The sequence below is a fragment of the Diceros bicornis genome, chromosome 34, assembly GCF_020826845.1.
Source record: "Diceros bicornis minor isolate mBicDic1 chromosome 34, mDicBic1.mat.cur, whole genome shotgun sequence".
Lineage (NCBI taxonomy): Eukaryota > Metazoa > Chordata > Mammalia > Perissodactyla > Rhinocerotidae > Diceros > Diceros bicornis.
In genome coordinates, this window is record NC_080773.1 from 37,492,254 (window position 1) to 37,509,888 (window position 17,635).

The 17,635-nt window shown below is 44.2% G+C and overlaps 1 protein-coding gene across 14 annotated transcripts in view; it reads left to right on the forward strand.

The window, feature by feature from the left end:
* The window catches only part of LOC131397540 (zinc finger protein 211-like), a 164,498-nt gene that overhangs the window by 8,143 nt on the left and 138,720 nt on the right, over nucleotides 1-17,635 (forward strand). For 3 of the 14 annotated variants that reach the window (XM_058530590.1, XM_058530598.1, XM_058530600.1), the window contains exons 1-2: nucleotides 10,028-10,234; nucleotides 15,919-15,965. The exons of 2 other annotated variants lie outside the window; for them this stretch is intronic. The gene's annotated coding sequence lies outside the window, so the exon portion shown is untranslated. 9 more of the 14 variants (XM_058530594.1, XM_058530601.1, XM_058530597.1 and 6 more) reach the window with 6 other exon arrangements.

Here is a 17,635-nt window from a genome sequence, read left to right on the forward strand (position 1 = left end):
TGTTGTCTATTCATTTTGATCCTGGTTTCATTTGTCTTATAGAAGCTCTTTAACCTGATGAAGTCCCATTTGCTTATTTATTCTTTAGTTTTCCTAGTCCCAGTAGGCATGGCATTTGAAAAGATTCCTTTATGACCAATGTAAAATAGTGTATTGCCTATATTTTATTCTAGGAGTTTTATAGTTTCAGGTCTTTGATCCATTTTGAGTTAATTTTTGTGAATGGCGATAGCAGATGGTCTACTTTCATTCTTTTGCATGTGGCTGTCCAGTTTTCCCAGCACCATTTATTGAAGAGACTTTCCTTTCTCCTTTGTATATTCTTAGCTCCTTTGTCGAAGATTAGCTGTCCATAGATGTGTGGTTTTATTTCTGGGCTTTCAATTCTGTTCCATTGATCTGTGTGTCTGTTTTTGTATCAGTACCATGCTGTTTTGATTACTATTGCTTTGTAGTATGTTTTGAAGTCAGGGATTGTGATGCCTCCAGCTTTATTCTTTTTTCCCAGGATTGCCTTTAGCTATTTGGGGTCTTTTGTTGCCCCATATGAATTTTAGTATTCTTTGTTTTATTTCCATGAAGAATGTCATTGGGATTCTGCTTGGGATTACATTAAATCTGTAGATTGCTTTAGGTAATGTAGACATTTTAACTATGTTTATTCTTCCAATCTTTGTGCATGGGATATCTTTCCATTTCTTTATGTCATCATCGATTTCTTTCAATAATGTCTTATAGTTTTCATTGTATAGGTCTTGAACTTCCTGGTAAGATTTATTCCTAGATATTTTGTTCTTTTTGTTGCAATTGTAAATGGTATTATCTTTTTGAACTCTCTTTCTGTTAGTTCGTTATCAGCATACAGAAATGCAACTGATTTTTGTAGGTTGATTTTGGACTCTGCAACTTTGCTATAGCTGTTGATTATTTCTAATAGTTTTCCAATGGATTCTTTAGGGTTTTCTATATATAAAATCATGTCATCTGCAAATAGTGAGAGTTTCACTTCTTTGTTGCCTATTTGGATTCCTTTTATTCCTTTTTCTTGCCTAATTGCTCTGGCCAAAACCTCCCGTACTATGTTTTTGGGGAGTTTTTTTGTTTTATTGTGTGTGAGGAAGATCAGCCCTGAGCTAACATCCATGTTAATCCTCCTCTTTTTGCTGAGGAAGACCGGCTCTGAGCTAACATCTATTGCCAATCCTCCTCCTTTTTTTCCCCAATGCCCCAGTAGATAGTTGTATGTCATAGTTGCACATCCTTCTAGTTGCTGTATGTGGGTCGCGGCCTCAGCATGGCCGGAGAGGCAGTGTGTCGGTGCACGCCCGGGATCCAAACCCAGGCCACCAGTAGCGGAGCGCACGCAACTAACCGCTAAGCCATGGGGCCGGCCCTCCAGTACTATGTTGAATAAGAGTGGCGAGAGTGGGCACCCTTGTCTTGTCCCTGTTCTCAGAGGAATGGCTTTCAGACTGTCCCCATTAAGTATGATGTTGGCTGTGGGTTTGTCATAAATAAATGGCCTTTATTATGTTGAGGTACTTTTCTTCTATACCCATTTTGTTGAGAGTTTTTATCGTAAATGGATGTTGGATCTTGTCAAATGCCTTCTCTGCATCTATTGAGCTGATCTTGTGGTTTTTATTCCTCGTTTTATTAATGTGGTGTATCATGTTGATTGATTTGCAGAAGTTGAACCATCCCTGCGTTCCTGGTATAAATCCTACTTGGTCATGGTGTGTGATCTTTTTAACATATTGCTGTATTCAGTTTGCCAATATTTTATTGAGTAGTTTTGCATCTATGTTCATCAGCAATATTGGCCTGTAATTTTCCTTCTTTGTATTGTCCTTGTCTGGCTTTGGTATCAGGATGATGTTGGCCTCACAGAATGTGTTAGGAAGTGTTCCATCTTACTCTATTTTTTGGAATAGTTTGAGAAGGATGGGTATTAAATCTTCTTTGAATGTTGGGTAAAATTCACTGGAGAAGCCATCTGGTCTTGGTCTTTTAATTTTTGGGAGGATTTTGATTACTGTCTCAATCTCTTTACTTGTGATTGATCTATTCAGATTCTCTATTTCTTCTTGGTTCAGTTTTGGGAGGTTGTATGATTTTACGAATTTATCCCTTTCTTCTAGATTGTCCAATTTGTTGGCATATAGTTTTTCATAGTATTCTCTTATAATCCTTTGTATTTCTGTGGTGTCTGTTGTAATTTCTCCTCTTTGATTTCTAATTTTATTTGTTTGAGCCTTTTCTCTTTTTTTCTTAGTGAGTCTGGTTAAGGATTTGTCAATTTTGTTTATCTTCTCAAAGAACCAACTCTTTGTTTCATTCATCCTTTCTACTGTTTTTTTGGTCTCAATTTCATTTATTTCTGCTCTAATTTTTATTATTTCTCTCCTTCTGCTGACCTTGGGCTTTGTTTGTTCTTCTTTTTCTAGTTCTGTTAGGTGAAATTTAAGGTTGCTTATTTGGCTTTTTCTTGTTCGTTAAGGTGGGCCTGTATTGCTCTGAGTTTCCTCTCAGGACCGCTTTTGCTGCATCCCATATGAGTTGGTATGGTGTATTTTCATTTTCATTTGTCTCCAGATATTTTTTGATTTCTCTTTTAGTTTCATCAATGATCCATTGGTTGTTCAGTAGCATGTTGTTTAATCTCCACATCTTTGTCACTTTCCCAGTTATTTTCTTGTAGTTGATTTCTAGTTTCATAGTATTATGGTCTGAAAAGATGCGTGTTATGATTTCAATCTTCTTAAATTTATTGAGGCTTGCCTTATTTCCCAACATATGGTCTATCCTTGAGAATGTTCCTTGTGTGCTTGAGAAGAATGTGTAGTCAGTTGTTTTTGCATGGAGTGCTCTATATATGTCTATTAAGTCCATGTCGTCTAGTTTTTCATTTAAGTCCATTATTTACTTATTGACTTTCTGCCTGGATGATCTATCCATTGATGTAAGTGGGGTATTAAGAGCCCCTACTATTAGTGAGTTGTTGTTAATATCGCCTTTTAGGTTTGTTAATAGTTGCTTTATGTACTTTGGTGATCCTATGTCGGGTGCCTATATATTTATAATTGATATGTCTTCTTTGTGGAGTGTCCCTTTTATCATTATATATTGCCTCTCTTTGTCTCTCATTACCTGTTTTATCTTGAAGTCTACTTGTCTGATATGAGTATGGCAACACCTGCTTTCTTTTGTTTCCCATTAGCATGGAGTATTGTCTTCCATCCCTTCACTCTGAGCCTGTGTTTGTCTTTAGAGCTGAGATGTGTTTCCTGGAGGCAGCCTGTTGTTGGGTCTTGCTTTTTAATCCATCCTGTCACTCTGTGTCTTTTGATGAGAGTTCAATCCATTTACATTTAGAGTGATTATTGATATATGAGGGCTTTATGTTGCTGTTTTATCACTTATTTTCTGGTTCTTTTGCATTTCCTTTGTTTCTCGTCCCATGTGTTTCGGACTACCCATTCAGTTTGGTAGTTCTGTCTTATGACTCTTTTAGTTTTCTCTTTATTTATCATATGTGACTCTGTTCTGATTATTTGTTTAGTGGTTACCTTGTGGTTTGTATAAAAAATCTCATGGATGAGATAGTCCATTATCTGATGGCCCCTTTTTCCTTAGACTAAGTCGATTCAATTTCTTTCCTCTTCCCCTTCTAAGTTATTATTGTCACAACTTATTCCATCTTGTGTTGTGAGTGTGTGTTTAAAGTGATGAGGTTATATTTACTTTTGGTGTTTTCCTTCCTTTGATCTTTGATTTTGGTATTTAAGTGGTTGCTAACCTATTCTGATAAAGCTCTACTATTTTTCTGATTTGTCTACCTATTTGTCTCCTTACTCCAAGTTTTGTATTCCCTTTCCTTTCTTTTTTTCAAGCATGAGGGGCTTCTTGAACATTGCTTGTAGTGGAGGTCTTGTGGCCATGAACTCACTTGGCTTTTATTTGTCTGGAAAAGTTATTATTTATCCATCATATTTGAAGGATATTTTCACTGGATAGAGTATTCTTGGCTGAAAGTTTTTGTCTTTCAGGATTTTGTGAGGAAGATCAGCCCTGAGCTAACATCCTATGCCAGTCCTCCTCTTTTTTTTTTTTCTGAGGAAGGTTGGCCCTGAGCTAACATCTGTGCCTATCTTCCTCTACTTTATATGGGATGCTGCCACAGCATGGCTTGACAAGCGGTGCGTTGGTGCATGCCCAGGATCTGAACCTGCAAACCCCAGGCTGCCGAAGTGGAGCGCACACAGTTAACCACTTGCGCCACTAGGCTGGCCCCTGTCTTTCAGGATTTCGAATATTTCCTTCCAGTCTCTCCTAGCCTGTAAAGTTTCTGTTGAGAAATCTGCTGAGAGCCTGATGGGAATTCCTGTGTATGTTATTTTTTGTTTTTTTCTAGCTGCCCTTAATATTGTTTCTTTGTCATTGACTTTTGCCAGCTTTACTACTATATGCCATGACCTTTTCCTGTTGATATATTTAGGCGACCTCTTGGCTTCACTTACTGGTATTTCCTGTTCCTTCCCCAGATTTGGGGATTTCTCAGCTATTATTTTCTTGAATAGGCTCTCCATTCCTTTTTCCCTCTCTTCTCCCTCAAGAATACCTATAATTCTTATGTTACATTTCCCAATTGAGTCAGATATTTCTCGGAGACTTTCTTCATTTTTTTTTAGGCTTAGTTCTCTCTCCTCCTCCATCTGCAGCATATCTGTATTCCTAGCCTCAATAATGCTAATTCTTTCCTCCATATTATCAGCTCTGTTCTTTAAAGATTCCAGATTTTCCTTTATCTCCTCCATTGTGTTCTTCATCTCCATGAATACTGATTGGATTTTCTTTGTGATTTCAATCTCTTTTGTGAAGAAACTCCTTCTCTCGTTGAATTGTTTATCTGTGTTTTCTTGTAATTCGTTCAGCTTTTTTATGATAGCTATTTTGAATTCTCTGTCATTTAGGTTATGAATTTCTGTGCCTTCATGGTTGATTTCTAGGTGCTTGTCATTTTCCTTCTGGTCTGGTGATTTAATGTATTTTTGCATCTTGCTTGCTATATTTGTTTTGTTTTTTCTCATCTGGGAAATATCTGGTTGCAGTTTCCACTTGCCGCCACTGGGTGGGGGTCAAGGGCTGTGTAATCTGAGCCCACTGTGATCAGCAACTGCGCTGATTGGCTGAGCTGCAGTGCCGGGCGTGTGGCTGGGGGCGGGGTGCCTCTCTCTTTTGCCTGCCTCTTCCTGGTGGGCTTCTGGTTCTTCCACACTATCTGCTGTCCTGGGGTGCTCAGATGTTGACGGCACCCCTGCAACAGTACCAACTCCTCCGTGTGGGAGTTTCCCACAGGCTGAGAGAACTTGGAGAGCAACAGTATTCCCACAGAGGGCTGCCCCTCCACCCTCTCTGGGAACCCTGCAGACCCGAGTCGCAGATCCGATGGGGAGGAGGAGGACTTCTCCTTACCTCTCCCTACTAACTCTGGGGGCTGCAGCACGTCCACTCACAGATGTGCAGCTGTGTGGGTCTCTCCGATGTCCTTTTGTGCTGTGTGAGTGTCCTTTGTTGGTATATGAATGTTCTTTTTGTTGCATCTTATGGGGAGGGAGAGTTTATGGGAAAGCTCACTCCACCGTGATGCTGACGTCACTCGCTCCAAGGGGTTTTAATTTATAGAGGTGACTGAATGGCAACGTGGAGAGGTTAATGCCTCTGTAAGAAGTTTATATTACTTAGTTCCCAAGTACAGAAGCATGCCATGCCACACATGGCTATATGGGGAAGCAACAGTGTCAGTCAGAAGGCAGAAAGGAGTGAGGAGACAATATGGGCACAAGCCTTTCTTGGGGTTTCCTTGAGAAAAGCAAGGCAGGGCAGAGTAAACCATTTAGGATTGGCTAGTCTAAAGAATTCTGGCAGGCTTGGGGCATAGGAATTCTCCCTAACAGCCTGGTACCTGGCCCTGGGTTGATTTAGGGCAGGGAAAATACTGGCTTGGTGTGTGAGTTAGATAAAGGAAGTGGTTGGGAGTATGGCTTTGGATTGGTTGGTTTGCATATGAAAAGGTTGCTCTTGCAGAAGTTGTTTACTATACTGAGGAATTAGCTAGCCCTAGGAGGGGCAGTCTCTTGCAGGTCTGTAGGGCTCCCAAGACGGCAACATTATAAAATAAAGAAAATAAAAATAACATGATTAATACAGATGTAGAGGTACATCTCACACATGATAAATCCAGCCAACATTCCTATCCCTAAGCCTTTCAATTCTATCTTGTACATCATCTTGTACTAACTGTGACATCTCAGCCTCATTCACTGAGAGGCCACCATTGAATCTAAGGCCTGTCAACTGAACAAGTAGGCTGTTAGAGTCATCTGCAGCTGCACAAGCTAGCACAGTAAATCCAGAATCCTCTAGTAACTGCACCTTATTGATGAATTTATTCCAGTCTGTCATATATTCCACCCTCCTTGGTTAAACAGCCTGAGAACCCATACCCACATTTGCTCTCCAGTGTCTGATAATATAACCTACCAAAGTATCACAATCCTTCTGGTGTGTCCATTGTTTCTTCCTCTTTCCGTGGATAATGCTGAGAGTTGGTACTACTTACAGGTTGTTGTGATGAGTCCTGTGGAGAATTGGCATTCCTTTACAGCCATCTGCCCCAGGTGATATTAGCAGAGGTAGGCTAGTCTCCTCAGACACCTTGTAAGAGAGACTCAGAGTAGCTTAAGGGTTCTAGATGGTTGGTTTCCTCTGCACCAACCAGATGTTCCCTATTCCAAGATTCAGAATCCCTCTTTATCAATCACTGCCCTATCTTTCACATGAGAAACCTTGTGAGAGTGTGTATTCAACTGTCATTGTAATTCAGCAAGCCATGGGTTGAATGTATTGGTTTTCAGCCTCATGAGCCCAGCAGCTACAGAAATCAGAGCTTCTTTGAGGGCTATCATGGAAATTTTGTTTCTCATCCTGGGACTTGAGCTGAGAGATAATGATCTTGAGCTTACCATTTTCTCTTTGTAAGCAAAAACATGAAGTCAGAAGAATCCTTCCCAGATGTCTTTTTTTTTTTTTTTTCCCCTAAAGCCCCAGGCGATAGTTGTATGTCATAGTTGCACATTCTTCTAGTTGCTGTATGTGGGACGCGGCCTCAGCATGGCCGGAGAAGCAGTGCATCTGTGCGCGCCCGGGATCCGAACCTGGGCAGCCTGCATCGGAGCGCATGCACTTAACCGCTAAGCCACGGGGCCGGCCCCTTCCCAGATGTCTTGACATGAGTACAGCCATGTTTGGCCGCTCCATTGACCTACAGCCACCAGCACAAAAAGAAATACAAAGCTGCTTTCTGTGTGGTGGGAACTGGCCTTTTCCCGGGAACTGGCCTTTCTCCCACGGAGAGAGTTGCAAGTTGTAACATTTCAAGGCTCTTGGAGCGTCGTAGCACGGGATGGACTGGCCATCTGTGCCGGGCTGGGACGATAACCAAAGAGAACAGTGCACGTACACAACTACTGGGCTGGGATGTTAGCCAGGGGGCTCAGTGCACGTACGCCACTGATAACCATTTTGTGCATGGGAACACTAAATGCTTGCTCTGCAAACTCTGTAATTGCTTACTCTGAAAATTACTGATGGTATAAAAACTGCTGGAAACTGAGCCCTAGTGAGAGTTCCACCTGTGGAAGGGACACCTTGCCCAGGACGTGTGATCCTTGCCCAGCCGCGTCGATTGACAGGGCTCTCCCGGCAGTGGGGCGTGGATGTTGTGAGTAACTGATTTGATGTGAAGTAATTGATTTGATATGAAGTAATTGATTTGATGTGTTCTCTTTTCGGTCAACCTGGTGTTTCTCTTTCTGGTTGATTTGTGTCATTTCTCTTCAGCCGATGTGGGTGTTTCCCCTTTCCAGTCGGGCTGATGTTTTTTCCCTCTTAATATTTGACCTATTTGGATCTGTTTGCAGACTGTCACCTTTACTATCCTCTATATAATAAAATATACCTTCAGTCCATTTGTTTGGAGTGGAAAGTGTCTTTTACGTCTCCGATCGAATCCCCGAACCTCTCATAACACCAGACTTCACTCCTTGTAGTCACCATCACTGCCTTGAATACTCATCGCAGCACCCACTTGGTCTCAAGGCATGTGCTGCAGTTGCCCCTTCATCATAATCAACCCCAGGTCATAGATGAATTATGATGCACTGTATACCATGGGTCAGTAGCATCCCATTTCCCATTGGCTAGTTGTTCAGTACTTCATTCAAACCCCAGGACATGGCTAAACCAATCCCTAAATCCCATCCTTATGAGTTGATCTACTAGGACTACTGCCAGAAACAGTTCCTGATCAGTTAGAGTATAATCAGGAGAAAGAAACTCTATAGTAATTTGAATAGAGAAAGTGTAATAAAAGAATTATTAACTAAAACATTGGCATATAGATGAATTGCTTAGTTATAAGTAAGAAGAACTCTAAAAACAGTGGAATAATATATGTATATATATAATATATATATTACCTCAAAAATGTTGACTAAAAATTGCACACAGAATGGTACAAACATATTTGAATATTTAAAGGACTTGCATATAAAAGAAATCCTAGGAATCAATATGAAAAAGACAAAAAATCAAACACGCAACATATATGAGCAGAATCTTTATTAAAGAACGTATATGAGTGGTCATCAGGCCTAGAATAGTTAACATGAGTGATTATTTAATTGTAAATTAAATAATTTACAATTGATTATTTCAATTGATTACAATTGATTATGATTGATTATTATTTAATTGTAAATTAAAACTGCCATGAGAAATCATACAGATCCATTAGGATGAAACTGATGAAAAAGAATCACAATACAAGATGGGGCTCAGTCTGACTTCTCAGACCAGTATCTGCTGATACAAATCATCTGAGGTCTTCACTTTTTTCACCCTCCACTGATGTTTCCTCAGAGCTATTTCTACCACTCTCTTTGACTAACTACATGATCATTATTAATAGCTCTCTGTAATTTACATTTCACAACTTTTTTTCTGAGGTATCATCAGTTCCTCATGCCCAAAAGTCCTGGCAATCACTGGAATAATGACAATCCCTTCCCCACAAGAAGATGAGAGGATAGTGTTCAGATGCCCTCTTTGCCCACATGCTCTGCCTGAGAACAGTATAGCCACTATCCCACATCAAAACAGAATTTAATAAGTTGCTCTCAGTTTGAGATAGATGTCAAATTCATAGAGGAATTGAATATATCTTCGGATATTGAGTAAGGAATATTAAATAGATAAACAGTGTCACTGTATGATTTGGACACGATCACTGAGTATACAGGCAGGAAAGAGGTTCTCTGTGGGAACCAGAGGCAGAGATAACTGCTTGTCCTCCTACTTCAGGGCGGCCTAAATGTCACTCCTTATCTTCCAAGTCACGGCCCTGACTGCGCATAGAGTTACAAAATCCACTAATGCTTCTGAGGACATGCATTTGAATAGCAAGAAAATGTTTATTACATTCCAGCTAAGAGTAGATGCATTTTGTGTTGAAAGAGAACGTGTCCATTTGGATTTGTAGTCTCTGGGAATAATTGAAATAATACTTTTAGCCTCTGGGAGCATTCTGAGCTTCCGGGAGTCTGAAATGATGTCTCTACACACTTAAGTTATCAGTCGCAGGCAACACTACCTGAAACCTGCAAGCCGCTCCTTTAAGGAGTAAGCGCCTTCCGTTCCCCTGAAGGGCCAAGTCGTCATTTCCTAGCTCAACCCGCGGTGCCGGAAACCTTGATAGGCAAAGGTCAAGGACTAAAACTAGCAACCGCCTGTGAAGCTAAGAAAACTACATTACCCAAAGCGCCACGCGCCCAACAGTGGCGCAGTTGAGTCAATGAGAGTCCAGGACAGGGGAATTTCCGTGCGTGCGCGTCGGCTCGGGACTTCCGGCGTCCTCTTCCGGGCGGTCATTTTAGCTTCGTTGGTGTCTGTTCACCCAGAGGTAGGCTTCGGAGCGCTGGGTCGCTACTGAGAAGGCGCTAGAGACGTTGTTTTCGTTGCACAGGGCGGGTCTGAGGCTTGGTGACGCCGGGGGAACCCGCGCCAGGCCCGGGACAGGGACCGCCGTGCTCAGGACCCCTCCTCTCCCGCCGCTCCCGGCCCCGCTCCGCCCCGGAGTCCGATGGCGGCGGCCGCGCGGAGGGAGCCGGCTCAGGTCAGTGCTCGTGCTCCGCGCCCTCCCCGCCCTCAGCCCAGCCCAGCCCTAGAGCCCCGAGTGCGGGCGCCGCTCACGGGCCTGCAGCCCAGGCTCCGGTGTCCGGGACGGCGAGGGCTGGTGGGGCCTGTTTTTGTTTTTTTTGTTTTGTTGAGGAAGATCAGTCCTGAGCTAACCTCTGATGCTAATCCTCCTCTTTTTTTTGCTGAGGAAGATTAGCCCTGGGTTAACATCAGTCCCCATGACGGCGCCACAGCATGGCTTGATAAGCGGTGCGTCAGTGCGCGCCGGGATCGGAACCTGCGAACCCTCGGCCTTCGAAGCGGAGCGCGCGGGCTTAACCGCTGCGCCACCGGTCAGGCCCCCGCTGTGGGGCCTGTTTTTGAGAGCTGGGGTGACGTGTGTGGGAGAGGGTCCCGGGCGGAGAGCCCAGCGGGGGAAAGGCGTGGAGGGCGACTGAGCTGGGAGGTGTAGGGGAGCTGGGGTCCGTGTTCTGTCTGCAGTGAACAGAGTGTGAGGCGGAATTAAAACTGGAATAGTAGGCTGAGGGTTGTGCCATATTGTGAGGACTCTAAAAGCCATGAACAGATTTGAGCTGAAAGACACGATCTCCGTTAGGGTTGTTTTTTTTCTGTAAGGAAGATCAGCCCTGAGCTAACATGGGTGCTAATCCTCCTCTTTCTGCTGAGGAAGACCAGCTCTGAGCTAACATCTATTGCTAATTCTCCCCTTTTTTTTTTTTTCCCCCCAAAGCCCCAGTAGATAGTTGTACGTCATAGTTGCACATCCTTTTAGTTGCTGTATGTGTGACGCAGCCTCAACATGGCCGGACAAGCGGTGCGTCGGCCCGCGCCCCGATCCGAACCCCAGGCGGCCAGTAGCAGAGCGCGTGCACTTAACTGCTAAGGCACCGTGCTGGCCCTCCGTTAGGGTTTTAACACTTTCCAAAGCCTCTTCAACGGAAGGGCAGAGTGCAGAGGGACGATGGTGATGTTCAGGCGCTGGGAGGTGGAATGTTTGTTCAAGGTCACACACCTGGTAAGAGGTGACACTGAGCACTGAGGCCCAGAGGACAGCTGGCCTGAGGTCACGGGGCTGCAGGGCCAGGGAAGGGTACCGGGAGGCATGAACCATTGAACCCCACCATAAGCCCATTCCTCCAAGGCGTGCCTCTTCGCACTAGTTCTCCTGGGTGGAGAAGTGCTTACAGAACCCACACAGGGAAGTGGAGCGTGTTCCAGTACCTCACTGGCCCGGCTCCCCACTCACATGTTCTCTGGATTGCGGTGTCCTAAGACTCTTCATGCCATTTCCCCCATCCTTGAGTCTGGGGACTCTGAAGAGACCACAGGCCTAGGGTCCTAAATCCATGGCAGGGGTTATATGGAAGTGTTCCCACTTCCAGCAACCATTGTAAACAGGTGTGGAAGGTTAACCTAAGAGCTGGTAACAGGATGCAGAAATGCCTAGAGGTACAGCTGAACTCAGGGACGTTTAGGAACCACAGGTCTCCTTTCTTCCAGATACGAATAAATAGCAGGTGGATAGGACTCAGGAGAGGAATGACTGCCGGGGGTGTTGGGTGTGTATTCGGGGGGTAGCTAGAGGTTTGGAGCACAGGAGGGAGGTGGTGCTACCCAGGTCTTAATGGGCTTCATCTGGCTCCAGAGTGGAAATCATACTGGGCTTGTGAGAGGAAGAAGGATGATCAATATGGAGGTGACTACCATAGTCCAGGTGCAGGTTAATGGACAGGATTGTGGCTCAGGAAATGTGGTTGTCTTCTGGCTGCATGTTTTTAATGGGGCACCTAGATTTTCTAAAGTGGTTGGTGAGGGAGTGAAACAGAGGAATCTGATGATCCCAGGGCTTTTGGTCTTAGAAGCTGTAGTGATGGAAGCTGCATCAATTGAGACGAGCAAGTCGGCAGTTGGCGTAATATTCACTGGGGATATCAGGAGCTTTGTTTTGACCATGTTATGAGTCTGAGATGTTTCAAACATCGCTGAGTGGAGGCATCAAATGAGCAGCTAACATACAGGTTGGGGGCTCTGAGGAGAGATTCAGGTTAGAGACGTCCAAATTGTGGTAGCTACAGTGTGGACCAAGATGAGAAGATGAGTGAGCTGGGGGTCGCATTTAGAAGGAGGCAAATTTCAGGTTGTGGTGGCAAAGCTATTAGGGGGTGAGGTGTAGAGGGTGGGGGCTGAGGACTGGGTCTCTTTCATGGGACCTGGGTGATGGTATTGGGCTTCATAAACGTAGGTAAGTGGCTGTTGGTTTGGTGTATCAGACGGGATAGTCTGGCAGCTGGCCAAGGCTTCCAAGGGAAGAGTGGACATGAGATGGTTACAGAGACAAGGGGTAATGAGGCAAGATGACATTCAGGCCAGAGCTCGTGCTGATTCACCACTCGATGGACTCACCAAGATTTTGGGAGGACTTTAATGGGGCCTGGGGTGTTTTATTCAGCCTGGTTGATATGGTCTGGGGTAAATTTGGCCATCTGTGAGAATCACTAGCCCTGGGATGGGCAATTAATGGGGCTGGGGTTTGAGTGACGGTTAAGGGGACAGAGAAAATTTGGTTGTGCTGAGGCAACAACAGGTGCATCACAGAAGTAGCAGGGGACTGTGGGTATCTGAGATCCACAGGTGGTTCTGTGTGTCTAAGTCTGAGGCAGGAACAGAGCCACTCTGTGAGACCTTCATGGGATGATTTGAGGTGACACTGCTGTTGGGAACCGTGGGATGTCTGTGGGCATACTGGATCCTGTTTGAATTTGCCAAGCATGCTGTGGGTGCTGTCTGCCAAGTTGTGCTATAAGGCCTAAACTTGGTACGATGTGTTTCCTTGACATTTGCTGAAAGCGGGACATCCTGAAGTGGCCTGAGTGCAAGTTACCTCCCCACACTGCTCCCGTGCATGATGTCTCCTTGCCTCACAGCCCTTTTGACCAAGGGAACCAGGAGCAGTTCCTAGCCTCACTCAGCATCAGAAAATTCACACTGGAGAAAGAGCTTTTGCATCTGGAGATTATGGGATATTTAACAAGTCCGACCTCATTGAAAACCAGAGAGGTGATAGCAGAGATAGGCCTTATGAATGTATGGAGTGTGGGAAATCATTTACCTGAAGCTCCAACCTTATTACACATGGAAGAGTTCACGCTAGAGAAAGGCCATATGAATGCAACAAATATGGGAAATTTAGCCATATCTCTAAGCTCCTTAAACATCCAAGAATTCCCGCTGAAGAAACGTCTTATGAGTGCAGTGAATGTGGGAAATCCTTTGCTGCTAACTCTGTCTTCGTTAGTCACAGGAGAGTTCACACTGGAGAACGGCCTTATGAATGCAGCGAATGTGGAAAAGCATTTACCCAGATTTCTGCACTCCTTAAACATAAGAGAGGTCACACTGGAGAAAAGCCTTATGAGTGTGGGGAGTGTAGTAAATCTTTTTTAGGCAAAAGCCCCACCTCATTAAGCATTGGAGAGTTCACGCTAGAAAAAGGCATTAGATTGCAGCAGATGTGGAAAATCATTTAGCCAAACGTCTGTGCTCCTCCAACACTGGAGAATTCCCAGTGATTCTATGAGTGGAGTGAATGTGGGAAATGCTTTGCTAAAATCTCCAATCTTATTAAACAAAGAAGCATTCACACAGAAGGAAGTCTTTATGATGTAGCAAATGTGGGCAGTCTTTTACCTCCAACTCCAGTCTCCTAACACACCAGAATAATGGCCTTATGAGTGGGCTGAAATTGGGAAACCCTTTAGCCAAAACTCTAGCCTCATTACACACCGGAGAGTTCACACTGGGGAGAGTCTTATTAGTGCAATGAATGTGAGAAAGCTTTCAGCCTTTTCTCATTGGATACCACAAAGTTCACTTCAGAAAAACAACAGATCTGCAGGGAGTGTGTCATTTCTTGTTCGGTATAACAGCACTGGGGAGATCCCTCATGAGGGTGCCAGCTGTCTGTATTGAACTTCGTGCCCCGGATGAACCACGTAAATTCCAGGTGTGTGGGAGCCGCATTGCACTTTCTAATTTGCCCAGGGCCCTAACCAGATTTATGTCACTGCCAGTTCCACAGCAAAAGCCATTTTACCTCTATCATTAGCTCACAGCGTGCATCATTGACCCACCTTCGTGTGTCCAGGGAAGCAAACCTTGATGGTCTCCTGTTTGCAGGGGCGATTTGTAAGAAGGCTGAATCCTTATTCCTTTCTCTAATTGCTTTCTCTGATGAGCTACGTCACGGACCTGACCAATTTTTGGCCCAGAGGACTCTGCTGGTGACTTGAACACAGGGACTGCCTTTTTCAAGGATTTTGTTGGTCTCACCTGATGGAATTTTTCTGCCCTTCAAGTCTCCAGTCCAGAAGCAGCCTGCCTCCCGTTGCTCTGCTTTGTGTGAAAATGAAGGCTTTATTGTTTAAGCCACCTTTCATCTGGGGGTTCTATTCACTGTCTGTAGTGGTCTGAAAACGACTGGGTTCTGCTAACAGGAAGGAGTGAACAGCTTTGCTTGGGATCCCAATCTTTGTGTGTCTCAGAGGGAACAGTATGACGGCAGAATATACCACTCTTTCCAGTTCTGCCCGAGTTTGCATTGCTGCCCAAGACCTCCAAGAAAAGAATGTTGGGATTTGTGGACCTATTTGTAGCCCGGATGCCGTGGTATTTGTGGTTCAGAAGTTAGTCTGTGGAGAGGCAGTGGTGATAACCTTTGGTGCTTCTGAGAGCAACATGAAATTGCTCTCCTGTTCACAGGGGATGTTGCATTGTGCTCAGTGCTGCTGAGGGAGGTCTGTTCCCAGGTCCTGCAGCAGAGCCATGTGCCCTGATGTCCAGGATTCTGCAGAGTGGCATCACAGGTTATGGGATTGTATGGGCAGGAGAGTCATGATTGTTACAGAAACACTGGGTTTATAGGGAGGGGAAGAGACTGCCCCAAACTGGTTGGGATGTGCCACTTTGAAAGAGGCATGCAGAAGGTTCCAGTCACTATGGCTGTGAAGGATGAGCAGGCTCAAAAATTCTCATGGCCTCCAGAACTGTGTATCTTGTGTAGCTGAGGTCAGTGTGAGAGGAAAACATGTAAATGTTTTGTGGATTCCTGTAGCCTGTCTGGGCTGTTCACCTGAAGGCTATTGCTGTGCAGGAACATGAGGCTACAGAGGCCAGCTCTGTGGCCTTTGTGCCGCAGCCTGCATTCCTCTTGAATCCTGTGGGAACTGGCTCATAGCTCTCCAGTATTTGCTACCACTGAGGCAGGGTATCCCTCCAGGGCATGAGGAAAGAGGTGGTGGAGTCAGTATCGGTTTATCAGCCTGACATTCCAAAATTCTAGGAAATCCAGATTTTTATTTTAAACATATTTTTAGAGCTCTAATAAAGTATAAATGACATGCAGTAAATTGCTGCTTATATTTTAACTGTACAATGTGATAAGTTTTGACACTCATGTAAACCCCTAAAACCACTATCACAGTGGTGATAAGGGAAGCTCTCCATCATCCTCTTAATTACCTTGGACCTTGTCATGTCTCTCTCTCCGCCCTCTGCCCTCCAGGTAACCACTGATGTACTTTCCTTTACGATAGATTAGTTTGCATTTTCTAGAATTTTATAAGATTCTTCTCATAAAGTGTTTCTTCTTTTTGTTCCCCTCAGTAGGCTCGTGTGGCTTCTTCATTTTGAGAATCATTAATGGTGCTCATGTGAGTAGTTCTTTCTTTTTATATTGCTGGGAATTACGATGTTCTGTGGATGTACCACTATTTGTTTATCCTTTCGTCTGTTTATGCATATTTGAGTTGTTTCCAGTTTTTCACTGTTGCAAATAAAACCACTAGGATATTTGAAAACAGTTCTTCGTATCCATATGTTGCATTGATCTTGTGTTAATTTTTTGAGGTGCAGTGCCTGAGTCGCAGGGTAGGTGAGTAGATACCTTTTTAAGAAATGCCAAACTGTGACCTAACATGGTTGTCCCCTTTTGTTTTCCTGCCAGCAGTGAATGAGACTTCCAGTTCTTCCATTTCCTTGCCAATAGTGGGTATGGTTGGTTTAAGAAATCTTGACCCTTTTAATAAAGATGTAACCATATCACACTGTGGTTTTAGTTGCATTTCCCTGATGTTTCATGATGCTGAACATTTTTTCATTTGTTTATTTGCCACTTGTGTGTCTTTTTTGGTAAAATGTCTGTTCATGTATATGTCGTTTGTGTTTTAAGATTTATTTTGGCCATTTCCCATTTCTCTAAGAAGAAGAATGTGAAACAACAAAGACTTGTGTCTTTCATTCTTTCTTGAGTAGTGACTTCTTTGCTGTAAGAAGTCCCTGTTTCTGAATTCGGGAACATTTCCTGAATGTTTTTGTGCTGTACGCAATGCAGTGACCATGCCAAGTGTCCATTGTTTGTTTTTATAATTTTATTTATTTATTTTTCCCCCAAAGCCCCAGTAGATAGTTGTATGTCATAGCTGCACATCCTTCCAGTTGCTGTATATGGGACGCGGCCTCAGCATGGCCGGAGAAGCGGCGTGTCGGTGCACGCCCGGGATCCGAACCCCGGCCGCTAGCAGCAGAGCGCGCGCACTTAACCGCCTAGCCACGGGGCCAGCCCCCGTGTGTCCATTGTAAAGGCTAATCTGCATGATGAACGGATTCTCCATCACCTTAAGTAGTACTCAACAAAACAATAAATCAAGCCATGATTTTAGCGTTTTCTAATTTCCGTGGTGTAAACACTCCCACCATGGCCAATTTAAACCTGCGTACATCATGTGATTGCACATGGAGTTGGGAAGAGTTGCCATTGGTACACCATGATCTTCTATTGCTGACATACTGGTACAGTAGCTGCCAGTAACCTCTAGAGCATAGAAAGTGATAAGATGTAATGAAATGGTTAGAAAGTGAGACGTTCTTACGTGTCTTTGTGTGTGCGTGTGTGAGGAAGATTAGCCCTGAGCTAACATCTGTGCCCATCTTCCTCTGCTTTTATATGGGACACTGCCACAGCATGGCTTGATAAGCGGTGTGCTGGTGCACACCCAGGATCCGAACCCCAGGCTGCCGCAGTGGAGCACGCGCACTTAACCGCTATGCCACCTGGCCGGCCCCTCTTATGTGTCTTTTAAAACAGTTTAATGGAGGTATAATTGACTCTAAAGAGACAGCATATACTCGAAGTGTAAATTTTGATGTAACCAGGCTAATATAAGACCTTGTGTCCGACTGCATGTGATGAACACCTCCTTTGTTCCTGGAAATCCGTGTACCCTTACTGGATACTACTTCCTCTGTGGTCAGGAGGACGGGCCTCCTGTTAACACCTTATGCACACTGGGAATAGTATTCCAAGGTTGTCTGTACGCAGGAA